Source organism: Ovis canadensis, chromosome 12 (genome assembly GCF_042477335.2).
Source record: "Ovis canadensis isolate MfBH-ARS-UI-01 breed Bighorn chromosome 12, ARS-UI_OviCan_v2, whole genome shotgun sequence".
NCBI classification, from domain to species: domain Eukaryota; kingdom Metazoa; phylum Chordata; class Mammalia; order Artiodactyla; family Bovidae; genus Ovis; species Ovis canadensis.
In genome coordinates this window covers 52043629-52065244 of record NC_091256.1, presented here as the reverse complement: position 1 = coordinate 52065244, position 21616 = coordinate 52043629, and positions in this window count along the sequence as shown.

Here is a 21616-nt window from a genome sequence, read left to right as displayed (position 1 = left end):
TCCTACAGCAAACAACTGCCAGTAGCAAGTGGAAAACTGACATGTTCATAAAATCTGGGTCCAGAAATGGGCATAGCGTCACTTTTGCCACATAATATTTTTAAAAAAGACTTTATCGAACTTGTTACAATGTTGCTTCTGTTGTTTCTATATTTTTCTGGTTTTTTTTTTTTTTTTTGCAAGGAGGCATGTGCTATCTTAGTTCCCCGACCAGGGATCGAACCCACATCCCCCGCACTGGAACATGAAGTCTGAACCACTGGACCACCAGGGAATTCACATCACATACTATTGGTCAAGCAGTCACAGAGACCAGATTCAAAGGGAGGGAATGTCGACTCCCACACCCTGATAGGAGTTCAGAGAATTTTGAGATCTTACTATGTGCCAGGCTGTTGCTGCTGCTGATTAGTCACTTAGTCACGTCTGACTCTTTGTGACCCATGGACTGTAGCCCGCCAGACTCCTCTGTCTGTGGGATTCTGCAGGAAAGAACACTGGAGTGGGTTGCCATTGCCCCCTCCAGGGGATCTTCCAGAACCAGGGATTGAACCTGCATCTTCTGCATGGGCAGGCGAATTCTTTACCACTGAGCAACCAGGGAAGCCCCATGTGCCAGGTACTGGGCTTAATTTGATCGTTACTGTTCCCAGCATTGCCTCAAGGAAGCTAAATAACCAAATCCAAGTTTGTCTGGACTGTGGGGCTGACCTGTACATTCAGGGATCCATGCAATCAGAATGTAGCAGGGCCAGAAACTGTCTGACTCCGGAACATTTAAGGCTTTTGAAATAATGGTTCCCCAGATGGGAAAGCCAAGGCTGCAAGAGGTCTTGCTGGGCCTCACCCTCAGGGTGGGTGTGGGGTATGGCACCTTCTAGGGCAGGAAGGGGCCCCCTGGGGCTGCACAGAGCCTGGTCAGGAAGTCACAGAGTGCTGTGGGCAGATTATGCAATAACAGGCTGTCGCAGGGACATTGTTTTTCACTGAGATGACACTTCACTCAGGAAATACCCACAGCCTTGGCAGATGACGAGGGAGGGTTCCTCACTCGTGGTGGAAGACCCCCAGTGAACGAACACGGCGGGTGGGGGGACTCTATAGGTGGACCGGGTCCCCTGGGCCAGGTGCATTCGTCAGAAGTTCCCTGAGAGCTGCTCTGAGTCCCGGTGAGCTGGGCTCAGACAAAAGAGATTTAAGATGCCCATCCTTGCCATCCAGGAAGTTGCACATTCGTTAGATGAATAACTCAATTATTGAGGTTTCTGGGGCTATCTCATTTAAACCTCACAATACTCTAGGAAGTGGTAACTATTATTATCCCTATTTTACAGGTGAGAAAAACCAAGGCACAGAATACTTAAGTCACTTGCCCAAGGTCAAACTCGGGCTATGGTTAGAGTCTGAGTTTTCAACCACTTGGCCATGCTGTTCCGTTGTAGCTCAGACTAGGGTCACCACTGTGCTGGGGCCCCAACCCGGAGTCCCAGGCACTACAGAACTCTGTTTAGACATCTTTGTTGTTCAGTCGCTAAGTCGTGTGTGACTCTTTGTGACCCCATGGACTGCAGCCTGCCAGGCTTCCCTGTCCTTCACTGTCTCCCAGAGTTTGCTCAAATTCATGTCCATTGAGTCAGTGATGCTATCTAAACAGCTCATCCTCTGCCACCCCCTTCTCCTCCTGCCCTCAATCTTTCCCAGCATCAGGGTCTTTTCCAGTGAGTCAGCTCTTCACATCAGCTGGCCAAAGTATTGGAACTCCAGCTTCAGCATCAGTCCTTTCAATGAATATTCAGGGTTGATCTCATTTACAGTTGACTGGTTGGATCTCCTCGCAGTCTGAGGGACTCTCAACAATCTTCTCCAGCACCACAGTTCAAAAGCATCAGTTCTTCACTGCTCAGTCTCTTTTATGGTCCAACTCCCACATCTGTACATAACTACTGGAAAAACCATAGCTTTGACTAGACGAGTCTTTGTCAGCTAAGTTATGTTTTTGCTTTGTAAGACGCTGTCTACGTTTGTCATAGTATCTTTAGGGCTCGGTAAACGTACAGAGAGTGGAGTTTGCCTCCTGGCTTCTGTCCACCTTTCCTTTCCAAAGCCCAGCTCCAACCAGGTCATTCTCTCGCAGAGCCTTCGATAATTCCCCAGTACCTACAGGCCAACATCTGCCAGTCTGGCCCTCCAAGGCATGTCCTGCTGCCTGCCACGGCTCCTGTATCCAAAACCCCTCTGAAACTCAACTGTGTTCCTCCCAAGTCACCAAATATGGAGGTCACATCCCCACCAAGAAATCTCTTCTCAGCGTCCCAACTCCCAAACCTCCATCCTCAACTTTCTCTTCTTCCTTCAGAAAGCCTTCCAAGACCACCCAGGACAGGGGCATCTGTGTCACTCACGTTCCCCTGGCACTGACTATGAAGAGGGTTGGAGGCCTAGTTCCAGAGGGCACACACGAAATATTTCCAGGACTTCCCTGGTGGTCCAGTGATAAAGAATCCACCTGCCAATGTGGGGAGCAAAGGTTCGATCCCTGATCCAGGAAGATTCCACATGCCCTGGGGCAACTAAGCCCGTGAACCACAGCTACTGACGCCCACCCACCCTAGAGCCTGTACTCTGTAGAAAGAGAAGCCACTACGATAAGAAGCCCGCGTGCTGCAACCAGGGTTGCCTACACTCGGTGCAACTAGAGAAAGCCTGCTTACAGCCAAAAATGAATACATAGATAAATAAAATTTTTTCAAAGTACTGAAGATTTTAAGAAATTTCTGTATGAAAAGATGAGTTTGTTCATGGATTCATTCACTCAGCCCCTCATTTAGTCACTCAAGCAGCAGATCTGTGCAGGGCACCTACTGTGTGTCAGGAACCATGCTAAGGAATACAGTGCAGCTGGGAGGGGATGGGGATCCACGGAACTGCTCTCAAGGAGTCAAAGCCTGACTGGGGAGACGAGTCTGAGGTCAGGTGATGGCTGTGGGTATGGTCCTTGCTATGACAGAGGTAAACCCAGGGCTCTAAGACCTACTGTGTGGCCTCTAACCCAGATGGTGGGTCTCCACTTCCTCCTCTGTAAATTGGATTGAATAAGCACCTATCCCAAAGAGAAGTTGCAAGGATTAAATTTATTCATTAGTTTGCTAAATAAATATTTATTGAGCTCAAACTGTATGCGCTGCTGTTTCATGGGGACCCAACCCTGCCCTCATGGAGAGGGACAATAAAAAGCAAATGACAGGACTTCCCTGGTGGTTCAGTGGTTAAGAATCCACCTGTCAATGCCAGGGTCACGGGTTTGATCCCTGGTCTGAGGACTCCACATGCCACCAGGCAACTAAGCCCATAGTGAAAGTCACTCAGTTGTATCCAGCTCTCTGTGACCCCATGGACTGTAGCCTGCCAGGCTCCTCTGTCCATGGAATTCTCCAGGCCAGAATACTGGAGTGGGTTACCATTCCCTTCTCCAGGGGATCTCAACCCAGGGATCAAATCCGATCCCTGAATTGCTAGCAGATTCTTTACAGTCTAAGCCACCGGAGAAACCCTAACAAAGCCCGTGTGCCACAACTGCTGAAACCTGTGCAGCCTACAACCCATGCTCCCCAACAAGAGACGCCACCGCGGTGAGAAGCCTCCTGCTGCCCACTAGAAAGTAGCCCCACTCCCGCACCTCGAGAAAGCCTGCGCAGAGCGCCGAAGATCCAGTGCCTCCAAAACAAATATATTTAAATTCAAAAAGTGTATAAGATACGTTAGTCAGTTGTAACTGATATAAAGACCAAAAGCTCAGTGGTATGTGGGATCCCAGTGGGCCAGGTGTGCAGCCAGAGCTTGGGGGGGCTTGGTAGAAGTCGGACAAAAGTCTGGAAGGTTAGAGAAATTAGGGGCATGTGAGTGAGTAGGTGTGACTGGGGTGTCAGAAACGAGGGTGTTTGTGAGTCTGCGGGGGAGACTGCTCTACCCCTGCATCCGGATCACTAGGTCTCTGAGGAAGAAAGAGGTGAAGTGATGAAGATGGTTTCATAGGCAGAAATTATTATGTAAGAGCTGGGTGGGAAAGTGGAAGGGCTGGACTGGATGGTCAGTGGGAAGTTGCAACAGCCTCAAGAGGGTTTGGAAACTGTGGTGGAATTGGGGGCCCCCAGAGGTTTCCTTTGGGTGTCAAAGGGAAGAGGGAGGGTGAGTACTTTGGGAACTCCACAGGGAAACTTTCCCCTGCACAGTGGGGGAGACCCGGGACTCCAATCTGGGGAGGCATCAAGTTCTGAGTCTACATTTAATGAGCACCAACTATGTGGTGGCCTCCCACACCTGGGTCCTTACAAGATCCCTACAGGGGTTTACTCCCCCCACCCACCTTCATTGTATGTGTGTCCCTAGTCATTCAGTCATGTCCAACTCTTTGCAATCCTTTGGACTATAACCCACCAGGCTCCTTTGTTAACTGTCCAGGATTTCCCAGGCAAGAATACCGGAGTGGGTTACGATTTCCTCCTCCAGGGGATCTTTCCAAGCCAGGGATTGAACCTGCATCTCTTACGTCTCCTGCACTGCAGGTGGATTCTTTACCTGCTGAGCCATAGGGGAAGCCCCCATTCTACAATAGAAGAAATGGAGGCTTAAGGAGATGAAGTGATTTGTCCAAGGACAAGATCACATGCTGTAAGTGGTCTGAGCTAGGACTTGAACCCAGGGCTAGGGAGTGGCAAAGGTGATGCCCTCTTCGTGCTTGAAATGCACCGTTCATCCCTAGGAGGTAAAGTGTCCTAGGATCCTCATTTGGGTGCACAGCTGGAGCAGGGTCACTATGAACTGTGGGTGCAGGGGCAGGAGGATGCTGCCTGGAACACAGTAGGTGCTCAGTGCTTACATGTGGTGTCTGCAGGACAGGCAGGACTGGCCCGGGGCAGGGGGATGCGGGGCTCTGGTTCCCCAGGAGTGAGGTCTTACAGACATATTTCACATCAGAGATGAATTAAAGGGGGCCACGTAACTGCCACTTACTTCAAGAAGCCCCTCGGGCCTCTCCATCTTTCTCCAAGTGCTTGGCCTCCACCCTCCCAAGTTCCTGCAGGGGTTGAGCCCACACTGAATCACCCATGCCCAGCCCTGCTTGGCTCTGGTCAGTAGACAGATACTCATAAATATCCAAGTGAATGGAGATTGAGAAATTGTAGCAGGGAAAAAATTACTTATTTCTTCCTCTTTTTGAATTGAGCAAGGGAAAACTTGCCGGGGAAATGAGGTCAGTAATTCGGGCATTGCTGACGAGCAGGGTCTCCTGCACTGCATCTCCCAAAGGGAGGGCTGGGTATCAGGTCAGGGAAATGGGCCCAGAACCATCCCATGTCCAGCCTGGCAGGCCCCCAGCCCTGTCACTCCCTCCTGGCTCCTTGGCCATTTCCTGTTCTCAGCCAAGTTCTCCCTAATGAGAAAAAAATGTTCTTGTTCATGTATCTGACGGCATCTGGGTGGGCAGGCACAGGTGGGATGTGCAGATGGGGGTGGGCTGATGTGCAGGAGGAATTTGTGACACCCAGATCTTATTCCCTCTCTCTCAGAGTTGTTGTTGCTGTTGAGTCACTAAGTTGTGTCTGACTCTTTTGAGACCCCATGGACTGCAACTCACCAGGCTCCTCTGTCCATGGGATTTTCCAGGCAAGAACCCCAGAATGGGTTGCCATTTTCTTCTCCAGGAGATCCTCCTGACCCAGGGATTGAACCCGCATCTCCTGCATTGCAGGCAGATTCTTTACCACTGAGCCACTGGGAAAGCTCCTTATAAATAGAGAGGTAACTGCAATTTTTGAAAAATAAAGCTAATAAAAATAGAAAAAAGTATAAGGAAAGTAATAAAAATTATGCATGATCCCCACACCCCTTATAACCACTTAAAATATTTTTGCTTCTTCCCTTCTCCTAAATAACTTTTAAAAATCATCTTCAGTTATTTATTAATAAAATAAAACCTCTCAACTTATGGTTATAATTGTAATGGATGTTAGTTCATAGCCCAACTCACATTGGTAAGACCATTTTCATCCTACAATTACAAGAAATCCATAGCTTAGACTGTCAGCCTGAACCCCATCTCCATGGAGGCCCCACTGAGGGGATTTGCTTCTGGTGATTCTGAATGGAATGCCTAGAGGCCTCCTGCTTTTAGTTCTTGTCCTCTTATTTGATCTACAAGACCTGCTCCTTCTCAGCATCTGTGCTTGTTGTTGTTGTTTTTTAATCACTAAAAAGTCTTTGTGACCCCATGGACTATAGAGCCCACTAGGTTCCTCTGTCCATGGAATTCTCCAGGCAAGAATATTGGAGTGGGTTGCCATTTCCTTCTCCAGGGGATCTTCCTAACCCAGAGATCAAACCTGTGTCTCCTGCATTGGCAGGTGGATTCTTTACCACTGAGCCACTTGGGAAGCCCAACTTAGTCAAGCCAGTGGAGAACAATCTTGCCCCAGCCACCTTCGGCCAAAGAAGCAACCCTTTGATTTGTTTTATAAACTGGATTTCCATCCTAATGGTCGTCATTATTGAGTGCTTACTATGGTTGTTGTCGTTCAGTTGCTAAGTTGTGTCCGACTCTTTGTGACCCCATGGGCTGCAGCACACCAGGCTCCCCTGCCCTTCACTATCTCCCAGAGTTTGCTCAAATCCATGTCCACTGAGTCATTGATGCTATCTAACCATGCATCATAGCATTTACTTTTCAATATCAACCTTGGGAGACAGGTATAGTTGTTACTGTCATGTTACAGATCATAAACAAAGGGCTCAGAGAGGTGTAGTCATCTGTCCAAGGTCACACAGCCAGTGAGTGGCAGAGTTGGAATGGCCAAGCAATCTGAGGCTAAGTTTTCTTTTCTTCTAAGATTCCATCTGAACAGAGTTTTATGACCAAAAAAAATCTTTGAGAACCTCTGGTTTAGCCCATTCCAGTGCTTTTTCTTCAATGTCAGACTCCATGTGGAAAAGGCAAGAGATCTCTGTGAACTGGAGAGATCCTGAAGGGGTTCAAAAAGGAGATAGAGTTGAAGTGAAGCCAGGAAGGATGGCTTATATCAGGAGCAGGAAGGCATCACATTTTTAAAAGTGTTCATTTATTTATTTGGCTATGCTGGGTCTTAGTTGAAGCACACAGGGTCTCTGATCTTTGCTGTGGCATGCAGGGTCTTTAGTTGTGGCCTGTGGGATCTAGGTTCCTGACCAGGGATTGAAGCTGGTTCCCCTGCATTGAAAGTGCACAGGCTTAGCCAGTGGACCACCACCTTAGTCCCAAGACATCATATTTTAATGTGAGATTGTTTATGCCCAGGAGGCCTGAGGTCCAAGTGGGAACCCTTTGGGGAGGCATGTTAGAGGAAGCCTTGGAGTAAGGTGAGGTGGGGACAGGCTCAGGAAAGCTGTTTTCCCTTAGGAAAGTAAAAAACAAGTGACAGATATGGCCTTTGTCTCCTGACAAAGGTTGTTCTGAAGAACTGAGGCCACTGATTCCGAGTAGGTATACCTACTGGTGATGGAGTGGGATGAGTCTGGTAATTCCATCTCTCCCTGGTTTTCAGCCCTGTGTTCAGAGCACACGAAGAACCCCAGGTTCTCCATCTGTGAAGCCAAACCTCTTAATGACACATAGAATAACTTACGAGGCCATTGCCTAGGGGTCTGGCAAATTTTTCATGAAACAAACTTCACATGTTAATGAGATTTGCTATCGGGAGATGTATACTGTATTAGGTGTCCACACAGCCTGTTAGACTAGGATGAACGGCTTAAAATCATCTACAGAGCTGGGCTATTAGGTCTTGCCATTCAGCCTGCCCAGAGTTATTGCAAACATCAAATGGGAACCCAGGTGCAGAAGGTGGTGAGTTAGGGGAGGGGTGCTGACAAATTGCAACCTGCCACACCCAAATGCTCAGAGCTGGGGAAGAAAACTATTAAAACCATAGAAGTCTCGAATAAAAGAAGGGTATACATATCATGTTGATAACGGAAAAACTTAACACTGCAAGGATGTCAGTTCTCCCCCAAATTCACCTATCAGTTCAGTGCAACCTTAATTAAAATCTTAGCTGGAATTTGAGGAACTTAGTTCTGTTCAGTTCAGTCACTCAGTCATGTCCGACCCTTTGTGACCCTATGGACTGCAGCACGCCAGACTTCCCTATCCTTCACTATCTCCCGGAGTTTGCTCAAACTCACATCCATTGAGTCGGTGATGCCATCCAACCATCTCATCCTCTGTCGTCCCCTTCTCCTCCTGCCTTCAATCTTTCCCAGCATCAGGGTCTTTTCCAATAAGTCAGTTCTTCGCGGCAGGTGGTCAAAGTGGCCAAGTGTATTCTAAAATGTGTATGGAAGAATAAAGAACCTGTAGAATAAAGTGAATTTTTAAAAAGAGCAAAGGAGATTCACTTTGCCAGGTATTATACATTCTACAGAGCCCTGCAAAAAAAAAAAAAACAAACAAACAACCTATGTGGAACAAGCCCATCAGCAGGAATGAATGGAACAGAATGAGACGTTCAGTGACAGACCCATGTAATTATGATCAGTGATTAAAGAATGGACTATGGACTATTTGGCCAAAGATATAGGAAAGACTGGCTCACTCTGTAGAGAAAAAATGAAGTTGGGTCTCTAGATCTTCTATACCACATATCATCTGGGTTGTATTAAAGACCTAGGTATAAAATCATAAAACTGATGAAAGAAAACATAGGAAAATACTTTTAAATCCACGGTGAGGAAGGACTTTTTGACTGAGATCCAAATGGCAAAAAATTTATGGATTTGATTACATTAAAACTAAGGTTTTGTTTTTTTTTTAATCAACAAAGGACAGTATAAACCAGGACACCAGATGGATGACAGAATGTAGAAGTGTTTGTGATATCTAAAAATGACAAGGAATTAATATCTAGAATATACAAGGAATTATTGCAAAGCTACAAGAAAAAGACAGGAAATAATAGAAATATGGTCAAAGGATATGAATAGGCAGTTCACGGAAGGGGAAACCCAAATGACTAAGTAGTGAAGAGGTGCTCAGACCCACGAATATTCAGAGAAATGCAAATGAGACAACGGTGACTTCTACTCTATACCCATCAAACTGGCCAAAATCAGAATGTTGGCTAATAGCCAGTTTGAGGGAAATGGAAGAAAGGGGAACCCTCCTACCCTGCTGGTGGGAAGGAGTGTGGCTGATGTGGCCATCCCAGCGGACTTTCTGGCAATGTTCTTGAAATAGGCCCACGATGACCCCACGATCCGGTAGTCCCACTTCAGAGAAATTCAAACACCCACAGACACCAGCGTGAGCTTTACAAGGACACATGGATTGTGTTTATGGTGGGGGCCAGGGGCCAGGGGCCAGGGGCCAGGGGCTGGAGCGGGGCGGCGGGGGCGTGGGGGGAGTGTGGGGTGTGTGTGTGGGGGGGTGGGGAGTGGGGGTGGGGGGCGCGGGGAAATAAAGCCAGAGAGGAGGCTTGTAAGGCTAGATCGGAGGAGTATGATTCACTGAATCCATTGTACCTGAGAGTGAGAGAAGTTATGCAAAAAAAGATTCCATTCACACCAGCGACCAAACTGTCAAATAGCTAGGGATCAGTTACCCAAAGGGGGAGGGGCTGGAGGAGGGGCTGGTGGAGGGGCTCGGGTTCCTGCCCAGGCTGGGGGTGGCCCCGTTCGTAATCGGTGGAGAACTCAAGAGGAGGCAGGGAAACTGAGGCCAGAGTGCGTCTGGGAGACATTCTTTGTCTCTTGAGTCTTTTTTTTTTTTTTGGCTGCGCTGGGTCTTCCTTTCCGTGCTCCTTCGTTGTGCATGCGGGCTTTCTCTAGTTGTGGCTCGAGGGGTTAGTCGCCTTGGGACATGTGGGATCTTAGTCCCCCAGTCGGGGATCGAACCGGCGTCCCCTGCATTGGAAAGTGGATTCTTAACCACTGGACTACCAGGGAAGTCCTTTTCTTTCTTTCTTTATGACTGTGCTGGGTCTTCATTGCTGCACATGGGCTTTCTCTAGTTGCAGCGATTGGGGGCTATTCTTTGTTGTGCTCGGGCTTCTCACTGTGGTGGCTTCTCTCGTTGTGGAGCATGGGCTTTAGGCACGTGGCTTCAGTAGTTGTGGTTCACGGGCTTAGGCGCCTGCAGCATGTGGAATCTTCCCAGACCAGGGACTGAACCCACATTGCCTGTACTGACAGGCGAATTCCTTACCACTGGATCATGAGGGAAGTCCTTGTCTTTGCTTCTTTAACTAGAAAGTGGGGATCTGCTGCTTCTTGACTCCTCCAGGCCCTGAAGGAGAGATAGTGAGGTCTGGAGAGTCGGGTGGGTGGGTGGGTGGCAGTTGGGAGAGTGGAGAGGGTGGATGCGAAGCAGGAATGAGGGTAGAGGGTAGTGGGGTGAAGGTTGGGGGTTGGAGGAGGAGAGACTCATCCTTCAAAGGAAAGGACTATGGGTAGTGCCTTGATGAGGCTGAAAGGAGGTAGGAGAATTGAAAGCTTTTTGAAAACACAAAGGGCTGTAAAAAGAAACCTGCTGACAAGACGAAAAGAACTGGGCACACGGAAGGGAGTCTCCTCTCGCTGCTGGTGGGAGTGTAAACGGTAAGGCCTCTTGGCCAGGACCTAGCAAAAATGAACCAGTGTAAACCCCACTGCCTGGCAGTGCTATGGTACTTTTTGGGTTTACCACCCAGAGAAACCCTCAATCCAATGCTTCAGGAAACAGGCTCCAGAATGTGCCTTGGGCCAGAAGTGCAAACACCTGACAGTTCAAGGGCAGCAGGTAAACAGATGGGGGAGGGCAGGGGGGCAGGCGGGCGTGCGGGGCAGCACCAGGTTTGAACTCAACAACACGGAAAGTTCTCAGAAACACGCCCGAGGGGCGGTGGGGGGGAAAAACCAAGGGGCAGAAGAGCATGTGCCTGGTAGATTGGTATAAACACAGAAACACGCGTTTAATAATCCTCCCCATCATCCAGTCACATGAAAAGGCAGAAAAAAGATTTGTGAGCAACATGGCAGACTCAGAGGCATCTGAGCTGTCTCCCAGTAGCTGCCTTTGCAGGCAAAGAGAAGGGACTAGACCAGGGGCTGGGGGTCAAGACGGACTTTGGTTTTAATTACCAAAGAATTTGAAGCAAAAAAATAATTCAACAAAAATGTACTGAGAGACTACGATTAGGAAAAAAAATCCCAAAACAATTGAATCAGTGCCAGCGCTGCTTACTTAGTCGGGGTTGGAGAGCTAGGAGAGAACAAAAGTGACATGGTTCCTGCCATCACAGGAGAGACAGACAAACAAACAGAGAACTTACACCAGTCGCTATGAAGAAAAGTAACTTTAGGGGACTTCCCTGGTGGTCCAGTGGCTAGAAACCCACACTCCCAATGCAGGAGGCCCCAGGTTCTATTCCTAGTCAGTGAACTAGATCCTACATGCTGCAGTTAAGAGTTTGTATGCCTCAGCTAATGATCCCACACGCTACAACCAAAGATCCTGCCTGGCGCGATGAAGAGGGATGATCCCTTGTGCCATAACTAAGACCAGGTGCAGTCAAATAGATAAGTAAACATTAAAGAAAGAAAGACAAGCAGCTTTAGCTAGGAGGGTCAGAGAGGCATCTCTGAGGAGGTGGTGTTTGAGCAGACTGGACCAGAGTGAGGGCATAGTCACGCAGGCATCTGGAGGAAAGGTGATCTGGGTGTTTCGCATGTTCAGGATCAACCAGGAAGATAGAGGGTCAAGTGTTAGGGTAGAAGGTCAGAGAGGAAGGAGGGCAGGCCTGGTTGTTAACATTGGTCAACCCTGGGTAGTGGGAATATGGGTGATTTTTATAATACACTCTGAGATTTTTTTTAATTAAAAAAATCAAAACAAAGACATTGTAAGGTTAAAAGACGGATATAAAATGCAGCAGCTTGGTTGGCAGAAGGATGAACAGGAGACCTACCCATTGTGGAAGGCCCTGTGTGGGATCAAGGTGGTCATTCCTGCAGGACAGGTATGTCCCCTTTATACAGTTGAAGGCAGGGGGTTAGAATCCAGCCAACATCTCATGGAAGTCAGAGTACTTGAATCAGAGTCAGAATCAGGATGGAGGGGCGCTAGGACCTAGTACAGAGATGGCAGAGGCCAGGTGACCCACTGAGGCTGCCCCTCCCCACCCAGTGCACACCTGGCTACTTGGTCAAGCATCCTTTCATGCAGAGTCCACATGCAGGCTGAATCCTTTTCAGGAACTTCCCTGGTGGTCCAGTGGCTAAGACTCCACACTGCCAATGCTGAGGGCCTAGGCTTGATTCCTGGTCAGGGAACTAGGTCCCACATACTGCAACTAAAAGATCCTGCATGCCACAACCCAGACTTGGTGCAGCCAAGTTAATTAATTAATTTAAAAGAATCCTTTTCAACATGAAGCCCTAGCAACTGTCACCAAGCTGAGTTGGCACTTAGGCTAAAAGCAGTCTGCCTCCCATGCCCTGATCTAATCCAGCCCACTCATGTTCTAGATGTTCTAGGCCCTCACACAGGGTGGGGGCTAGGATGGGAATTCCCCTGAGTCTGAGCTGGCCTCCACCTGCTGGGCTTAGAAACTCAGGGTCTTTAGAAGGTTTGGGGTCAATCTGGGGATCGATTACTGGGAAGAGGCCATCCAGAACAGGGAGGTTGTGGTGGAGCAGGGGGAGGAGGAGGCCTGCAGTCTCCCTTCTCCAAATTGCCTGGGGTCTTCTTTGAGGGTCATGGGGAGGGACAGCTGCCCTCCTCTTCTTCAGGAGGAAATGGGGAGGGGAGCAGTATCCCCAGCCTCCAGCTTGGCCTGGCCAGCTTCACCCCTGTCCCCAACAAGATGTGGCCCTGAGGTAGGCGGGAAGGCAGGTGGGAGGCCTCGACAGAGAGAGGAGGCAGTTGCAGAGCTGTGGCTCACCCCAGTGCTACTTCCTTTTTGAGATTTTGGGACATGAGTCATCAAGGGGCTGGCCCTGAGCATCCAGGGCACTGAGACATGCAGGACAGTGGGAAAAGAGAAAAGGTCACCTGCTCAGTCTGTGGGCCAAACTGGGTGAGGCTGGCAGTGGGGTCCTGCTAAGACAAGATCCCAGTGGAACTCGCCCCAGACCAAGTCCCGCTGAAGGCCAGTTCTGAGAACTCCCCCGTAGTGTAAACCACCCCTCCAAGCCTACCCTCAGCAATGTCTTCTGAAACACTCTGACCACCTATGCCTTCTAATACCACCTCTTGCTGCTGGCTGAAGCTGCAGAGCTGTTCCTCCAAATGCGAACACCGAGTACACTGTAGTTGCTTCATAAATATTGGTGGACAGGCTGGCTGTTGTCATGCATGATGCCTGCTGGGCTGAGCCTTCCTCTACACAGCTTGTGAAGCACAGGCATCTGCTTGCTGGGGTGGTGTGTGCAAGATGGCTGGGAATTTTCTGAGAGCTACTGGCTGCACTGGAAAGTGGGGGAAGCTCCAGGGAGCCCCAGGGTTCAGACACTGTACATGCTGCCCCTGATTTGGGGACCAGAGGGCCATGGTTCTGTGTCCTGGAAACCAGCCTGCCACCCTTTACCGAGGAGCAAGTGGGGTTTTTCTGCCTTGTGGCGCTAGGGGTCTTTGAGGTACATGGTCTGGTAGACCTGGTTGGGTGCACAGGGCCTAGGAGTGATTGGACTGGACAGGATTCCAGGGCATCGACCCTGACAATCATTCAACCATTCATTTGCTGACTCCTTCACCCCTCTCTTGTCTCCTGCACACGCTCATCCTGTTTACAGCCTTCACCCACTTCAACTGTACTGAGCCTCCACTCCAGGTATCACCTGGCCACCAGGGAAATAGAGGGGACTGTGACCAAGTTCCTCTGCCTTTTCTAAAACCAGCTTGAACATCAGGAAGCAAGCTGGTTTTAGAAAAGGCAGAGGAACCAGAGATCAAATTGCCAACATCCACTGGATCATGGAAAAAGCAAGAGAATTCTAGAAAAACATCTATTTCTGCATTATTGACTATGCCAAAGCCTTTGACTGTGTGAATCACAATAAACTGTGGAAAATTCTGAGAGAGATGGGAATACCAGACCTCCTGACCTGCCTCTTGAGAAATCTGTATGCAGGTCAGGAAGCAACAGTTAGAACTGGACGTGGAACGACAGACTGGTTCCAAATAGGAAAAGGAGTACGTCAAGGCTGTATATTGTCACCCTGCTTATTTAACTTATATGCAGAGTACATCATGAGAAACGCTGGATGGGAAGAAACGCAAGCTGGAATCAAGATTGCTGGGAGAAATATCAATAACCTCAGATATGCAGATGACACCACCCTTATGGCAGAAAGTGAAGAGAACTAAAGAGCCTCTTGATGAAATTGAAAGAGGAGAGTGAAAAAGTTGGCTTAAAGCTCAACGTTCAGAAAACAAAGATCATGGCATCCAGTCCCATCACTTCATGGCAAATAGATGGGGAAACAGTGGAAACAGGGTCAGACTTTAATTTTGGGGGCTCCAAAATCGCTGCAGATGGTGATTGCAGCCATGAAATTAAAAGGCGCTTACTCCTTGCAAGAAAAGTTATGACCAACCTAGATAGCATATTCAAAAGCAGAGACATTAATTTGCCGACTGAGGTCTGTCTAATTAAGGCTATGGTTTTTCCAGTGGTCATGTATGGATGTGAGAGTTGGACTGTGAAGAAAGCTGAGCACCGAAGAATTGATGCTTCTGAACTGTGGTGTTGGAGAAGACTCTTGAGAGTCCCTTGGACTGCAAGGAAATCCAACCAGTCCATTCTGAAGGAGATCAGCCCTGGGATTTCTTTGGAAGGAGTGATGCTGAAGCTGAAACTCCAATACTTTGGCCACCTCATGCGAAGAGTTGACTCATTGGAAAAGACTTTGATGCTGGGGGGTATTGAGGGCAGGAGGAGAAGGGGACGACAGAGGATGAGATGGCTGGATGGCATCACTGACTTGATGGACGTGAGTTTGAGTGAACTCCGGGAGTTGGTAATGGACAGGGAGGCCTGGCGTGCTGCGATTCATGGGGTTGCAAAGAGTTGGACACAACTGAGCGACTGAACTGAACTGAACTGTGACCAAGTTGCTCCGCCCTTGAGGATCACACAGTCCAGCAGCGAGAGGCAGTCAGCTGAGCAGAGCTCCTTGGCTACGTATTTCAATCCCCTTGCTTGACGTGGCAGGCGATTAGGGACCACAAGACTGATGGAGACGCTCATCTGCTTCCATTTTCAGTGCCCAGCTCCCCAGGGCTGCACACAGCAGGTACTTCATAAAAATCACAACATGAGTTGGAGCCTATGGCTGGATGTGTCTGAGGTGGTAGAGCTGGAGTGAGCCAGGGTGCATGGGTTTGAGCTGGGCTGCTTCAGGTATAGGGTGAAGAGCAACTGTGGGCTCCTAGGAGGAAGCCAGTCTTGGGTCCTCTCTGATCCATAAAGCTTGCTACAGGGAGCAAGTACTGGGTGGAAGGCAGGAGGCCACCACTCATGTAGGAGACTGAGAGATACAGACAGTACCCCTTACTGGCCATATAAGCTGGACCTCTCTGTTGCAAAGCAATGTGTGTAATTCATCTGGCCCAGAGAAGACTTCTAATAACTACTAGTATCACAATTACTAAGAAAGGAAAGGAGACATGTAAACGACTAACCATACCCAAGTGAGTGTCATGCTAAAGGTCTGTGGAAGGACCAAACTCTGCTTAGGTTGGTGGGGTGTGGTTAAGGGCAAGTCTCACCAAGAAGAGAGAGTTGTGCTTTGACTTGAAGGACAAATGGGTGATCATCCAGCAAACAGGAGGGAAAAACATCCCAGGCAGAGGGACCCAGGTGGACAAAGGCATGGAGGTGGGAACTCAGGATGCTTTAGGGAGTCCAAGGTGGTTAGAGTGTGGAGGTGGGGGTCATGGTGCAAGAGATCCACCCAGTAGGCAGGCTGGACCAGGATATGAAGGTCTCCAGCATCTCACCAAGGAGGCTGAGCTCAATTCTGCTGCAGGGAGCCATGGGTTAGGGCACTGGTTCTCAGCTTCACCACTATCAACATTTGGGCCTGGAAAACGCTCTGTTATGCAAAACACCATTGCAGGGGGCTCTGCTGTGCACAGTAGGGTATTTAGTAGCTCCTCTTTGGTCTCTAGAAATAAGATACGAGTAGTCCCTGCCCCCTGCAATGGTGAGAAACCAAAATGTCTCCAGACATTGCCAAATGTCCTCTGAAGGAGGGGGCAAAATCACTCCTTGGTTGAGAATGACTAGACTAGAGGGAATTATATGACTGCCTTACGCTTTTGAGAGCTGACCCTGGCCACACCCTGGCGAAATGAAGAGAGGAACAGAGCCTGGAGGCCAGGGGACTGGTTTGGAGGCCATCAGAGCATCACAAGTGAAAAATGGTCAAAGTCAAAGCCAGGGCCAGGCTGTGGGGCAGGAGGAGAGGGGCCAAGTGATCCAGTTGGCAGGGTGTTCCAGGCGCCTCCCATGCTGTTGTGGATGTACCAATGGTGTGTACAATATGCTGGGTTCTAAGACCAAAACCCCATCTGGAAAAGAGAGTCCTGGGCCACCGATACAGGTCATGCTAAGAGACTGAATGTCAAATGCAGAAATTGGCCACTGCCTACCCAGTGCTGAAACAAGATGTCAGGTTGGAGAAGCCAAGAGAAAGGACTGGGGAGGGGGTGAAAGGAGCCACCATTGTGATGAGCGCCCCCTGCTGCCTCGCAAGGGAGAGGCGAGGGTGCTTCCCCTTACCTCCGGGCAAGCAGGAGGGGTACCAGGCCCACTCTGAAAGCGTGACATTGCTGGCGTTTAGGGACCACAAGACTGATGGGAGACTGTTTTATTTATTTATTTTTGGCTGTGATGAGTCTTCATTGCTGGGAGGGTTTTTCTCTAGTTGTGGCGAGTGGGGACTATTCTCTAGTAGGATTGTGCAAGCTTATTGTGGTAGTTTCTCTTGTAGCCCCAGGGGCTGCAGGGCATGTAGGCTGCAGAAGTTGCAGCACATGGACTCAGTAGTTACAGCTCCCAGGCTCTAGTGCACGGGCTCAGTAGTTGTGGCGCATAAGCTTAGTTGCTCCGTGGTATGCGGAATCTTCCCGAATTAGAGATTGAACCCCATGTCTCCTGTATTGGCAGACAGATTCTTTATCATTGAGCCACCAGGGAAGCCCCTTATGGGAGACTGTTATTGTTTGTGTACTACTAAGCGCCCAGCACCCCACGTCTGGCACACAGCAGATGCCTGATCAAGATGGTGATGTGAGTTGGAGCCTGTGGCTGGAAGGGCCTAAAGTGGCAGAGTTGGGATGAGACAGGGTACATGGGTGGGAGCCAGGCTGCTCCAGTGTAGGGCAAAGGGGCAACAGCCATAGGCTCCAGGGAGAAAACTAACTTTGGGTTATTTCTGACCCATAGCACTTCCTGTGGGGAGCAGCCTTGGGCAGGAGAAGCCTGGAGACCACCACTCATGTAGGGGACAAGGGGGATATGGTAAGCTGTGGTCAGCAGGAGACTCAAGCAGCTGGGGAGCTCAAGCATCTGGGGTGCCGGGAAGCTATGGCCAGAGCAATCAGTAAACAGGTCTCCTAGAAACGTGCAAGAGTGCCCCAAGAGAGAATGGGCTGGAAACTGCCTCCCAGAGGCCCCAGTGTGTTTGTGTGTGGGGTGGTAGTGTTGGTGGTGTTGGTGGTGGTGACAACTCTAGCTGCCATGAAACACTGCGCCCTTTGCTTCCAAAACCTTTCTACAAAACACATTTGGCGGGGTCAAGAGAGAAGTCGTTGGGTCCTCCCACTCCTAGGCAGGTTCCTTCCAGGGTTCAGTTGGACAAAGGGAGAAGCTCCACCCTGGATAAGAGACTGCAACTCTGTCGAGTCCCCAGGGCAGAACTGGACTCTTATCTGGTGACTTGCCTGGAAGTGCCTGGAAAAGCTCCAAGACTTGCCCAGGATTTCATGCAGAAAAAACAGGTCCCCAGAACAAACCCAATAAGGAGTGAGACTTTCTCCTTAGACCCTCACCGGTTATCTGCCTCTGCTCAGCTCCAGGCCCTGCTATCAAGCCCCTACTCCCACCCCACCCCCATTGTAGTGTTGTTGTTGTTCAGTCACTAAGTTGTGTCCAACTCTTTGTGATCCCATGGACTGTAGCATGCCAGGCTTCCCTGTCCTTCAGAATCTCCTGGAGTTTGCCCAGATTCCTGTCCATTGAGTCAGTGATGCTATCTAACCATCTCATCCTCTGCTGCTCCCTTCTCCTTTTCCCTCAATCTTTCCCAGTCTTTTCCAAAGAGTTGACTCTTCACATCAGGTGGCCAAAGTATTGGAGCAACAGTATTTCCAGTGAGTGTTCAGGATTGATTTCCTTGAGGTTTGACTGGTTCGTTCTTGCAGTCCAAGAGACTCTCAAGGGTCTTCTCCAGCACCACAATTTGAAAGCATCAATTCTTCAGCACTCAGTCTTCTTTAGGGTTCAACTGTCATGTCTATGACATGACTACTAGAAAAGCCACAGCTTTGACTATATGGACTTTTGTTGGCAAAATGATGTCTGTGCTTTTTAATATGCTGCCATGGCACCCCACTCCAGTGCTCTTGCCTGGAAAATCCCATGGATGGAGGAGCCTGGTGGGCTGCAGTCCATGGGGTCGCACAGAGTCGGACACGACTGAAGTGACTTAGCTGCAGCAGCAGCAGGTTTGTCATAGCTTTCTTTTCAAGGAGCAAGCATCTTTTAATTTCCATTGCAGTGGGATGATCTCAACAAACTACATCTCTCAGGTTCCTTTCCTAAATGGCTCCTATTTTAGATTTGGCCAATGGGAGGCACTGGTGGGTGACTGGAGGGTGAGAGGATGGGGGAAGCCAGGATCCTCTGCTCATGCCCTGTCTCTAACAGTGACTCTGTCTCCTCCATGTTTCCAGATGACTCTAGATGCCCCAGCTCCTGGCTTTGGTAATGCCACTTCCAGCCCCAGAGACGGTGGTGGCTTCTTGTAGTTGCTAAACTTGGAATAGTATCCCTTTCCCCTAATTCTTCTTTTAATTTCTCTAACATCTTTATAACCAATTCCTCTGTATTAAGTACCTTGTATAGCCCAGCCTTAAGTTTCTTGGTGGCTCAGATGGCAAAGAACCCACCTGCAATGCAGGAGGCCTGGGTTCGATTCCTGGGTCAGGAAGATCCTCTGTGCCGGGGTCCAGCCCCGGTGGATCCAGGGAATTCGAAGTGGGGACGGCGTTGGCGTGAGAAAAATTTATTTGTTTATTAACATAAGATTAGATTAAGAAACAATAGTATAGCAGGAAAACTAAGTGGAGAAAGAGGGCTGAATAACTTGGATTACGTGGAAGACCAATAACATTCCAGACAAGGAACTTGCACCATCTACGCTGGGCCACCGGCGCTCACTTCAATATCTAAGGGTGCCTCGCCTTAGGCTCCCTTTCGCGCGGGTCTTAACAGCCAGGGCAAGTAAGTAGACTTGGCGAGCCTCCGCGCCCCAGATGGGAATTCAGCCTGAAATTGAAGTGAAGAGACACGGGGGAAACCAGTCCAGCGACTGGCTCCCCTTCTATTGTCCTTCAAGGCCTTTTATACTTTTGATTATACATAGAGATCAATGGGTAATACAAAATTATGTAGCGTTAGCAGCCCAGACTCTTTCTGTATATCTGTTTGTATACAAAAGGTCTCAGGTGATTTACATTATCTTCTGGCCAAGAGGCTTGTTAACACTTTTTGGCTCTCTTCCTTAATGAATGTTAATTTCGTTTCCCCTAAGTGTTTTTCTTTAATCTGCATCTCCTTAAAGCACTAAAGTTACATCTCTATAGAACAAAGGCGCAGTGGGATATAACAAAGAAGGTACTTAACTCAAAGATCTAATGTTGCTAATACCAGGTCTACTGCTTGTTTTTCTATATACCAACTATATCTAAAAATAAAGGATATGAAAATTTGGCAGCAAGTATTGGCTCAACAAATGAAACCTTTAATCAGTCCTATTCTAATGATTTTGACTCCTCGGAAGCCCCTACATTCCTAGGATGTTTTAAGCTTCCTGTGCCTCCTGCCGTCAGGAGGCCTCAATCACATGCGCAGCTGTACGAGTCCTGCAGGCAGGCTAGAAAGCCATCAGAGGGGTTTTTGGATTGAAACACTCTTTCAAATGCAGAAGACTAAAGCCCTGAATTGACTTTTTTCAGAGAATGTCAGAAGAGTGGAAAAGCAGGCAGATTCTTATTTTTTGGGGTACATGCTCAGGAAATGCCAGGGGGAAAACCTGAGATCTGACTTGACCCTGCCCATCAGATCTCTGCCGCATGACCTTGTCATGGGTGGAATTCCTCACACTGGCTTCCGGCACCCCTGGAGAAGAGAATGGCAACCTACTCCAGTATTCTTGCCTGGAGAATTCCATGGACAAAGGAGTATGGTGAGCTACAGTCCATGGGGTCACAAAGAGTCGGACACGAAGGAGCGACTAACACTTTCACTTTCATAGGATCACTAGATAGAGGGTTTGCTTTCCTGTTGGGTTGGCTGTCACCCACCTCTTAGAGTCCAGCTGGTGGAATTGAGTTGGAAGGTGGGATCCCTGGAGGATCCCCACGGTTGGGGTGGTGGTGGTGCTGTTGCTCCCTGGCATGGGGAGCTGTTGGAGGGAATGAGTCAGCGGGACCCCCTGGGTTTGAGGTGTGCAGGGGACATCCACGGAGGTGTCACTCCGCTCCTGGTCTTGGCTCTCTCTCAGGGATAAGGAAGTTCTTCAAACTGCTCCCAGACAAGCCTTGTAAGGGCCAGGAGGAATCTTCATGCCAATTTCAGAGGCTGACCCTCTCTACAGAGTTAATGTTGTGGGCTATGCTAGCCTCGCCCTCAGCATGGCCCGTGTCTCAGAAATGTGTGGGAACCAGGTAATTTCCCAGTCTCCTGACCAGGAGGTGGGATTTTCCATCCCCCAAGGGTCACTTCCCAGTTTCTCACTCAGTGCTTAGAAGCATCATCCTTACCATCCCTGGGGTTGGTGGCCAGAGCAGGGGGTCCCCTGTCTTGGGGCAGTGAGGGAAGAGAACAAAGTCCTCCCCACCCTGCCCCCCACCGAAATACCCTGTGTACTAGGGGCAAGGACTCCTGGGGCGGGTGGAACTTTTTGGTCACTCAGGGCTGGTCCTGGTATTAGAAGCCCTGGCACTCAGAGTGGCAGCTAGAATGGGTGCTCAGACGTAAACTCCAGGGAAACCAGCCTTTGTGGCCCCTGGCCTTGGCCAGGCTCCTCTGGGCCCCCACAGCTTCCTGGACAGTTTTCTGTCCCAGTCTCTGTTTACTTGTTTGCTACCAGGACTGGGGACTCAAGGAGGTCAGGGCAGGGCCAGGCTCACTCTGAGGAGGGTATGAAGAATGTTTAAGGATAAATGAGCAGATGAAGAATAGAAGTAACAGCTAATATGCACACAGAGCTTACTAAGTTACTTAGATACTTACATTATAAGTTTACCTCTATATATAATATATACTATATTGTTGTTTAGTCTCTCAGTCCTGAGGGACTGTATGCAACCCCCTGGACTGTA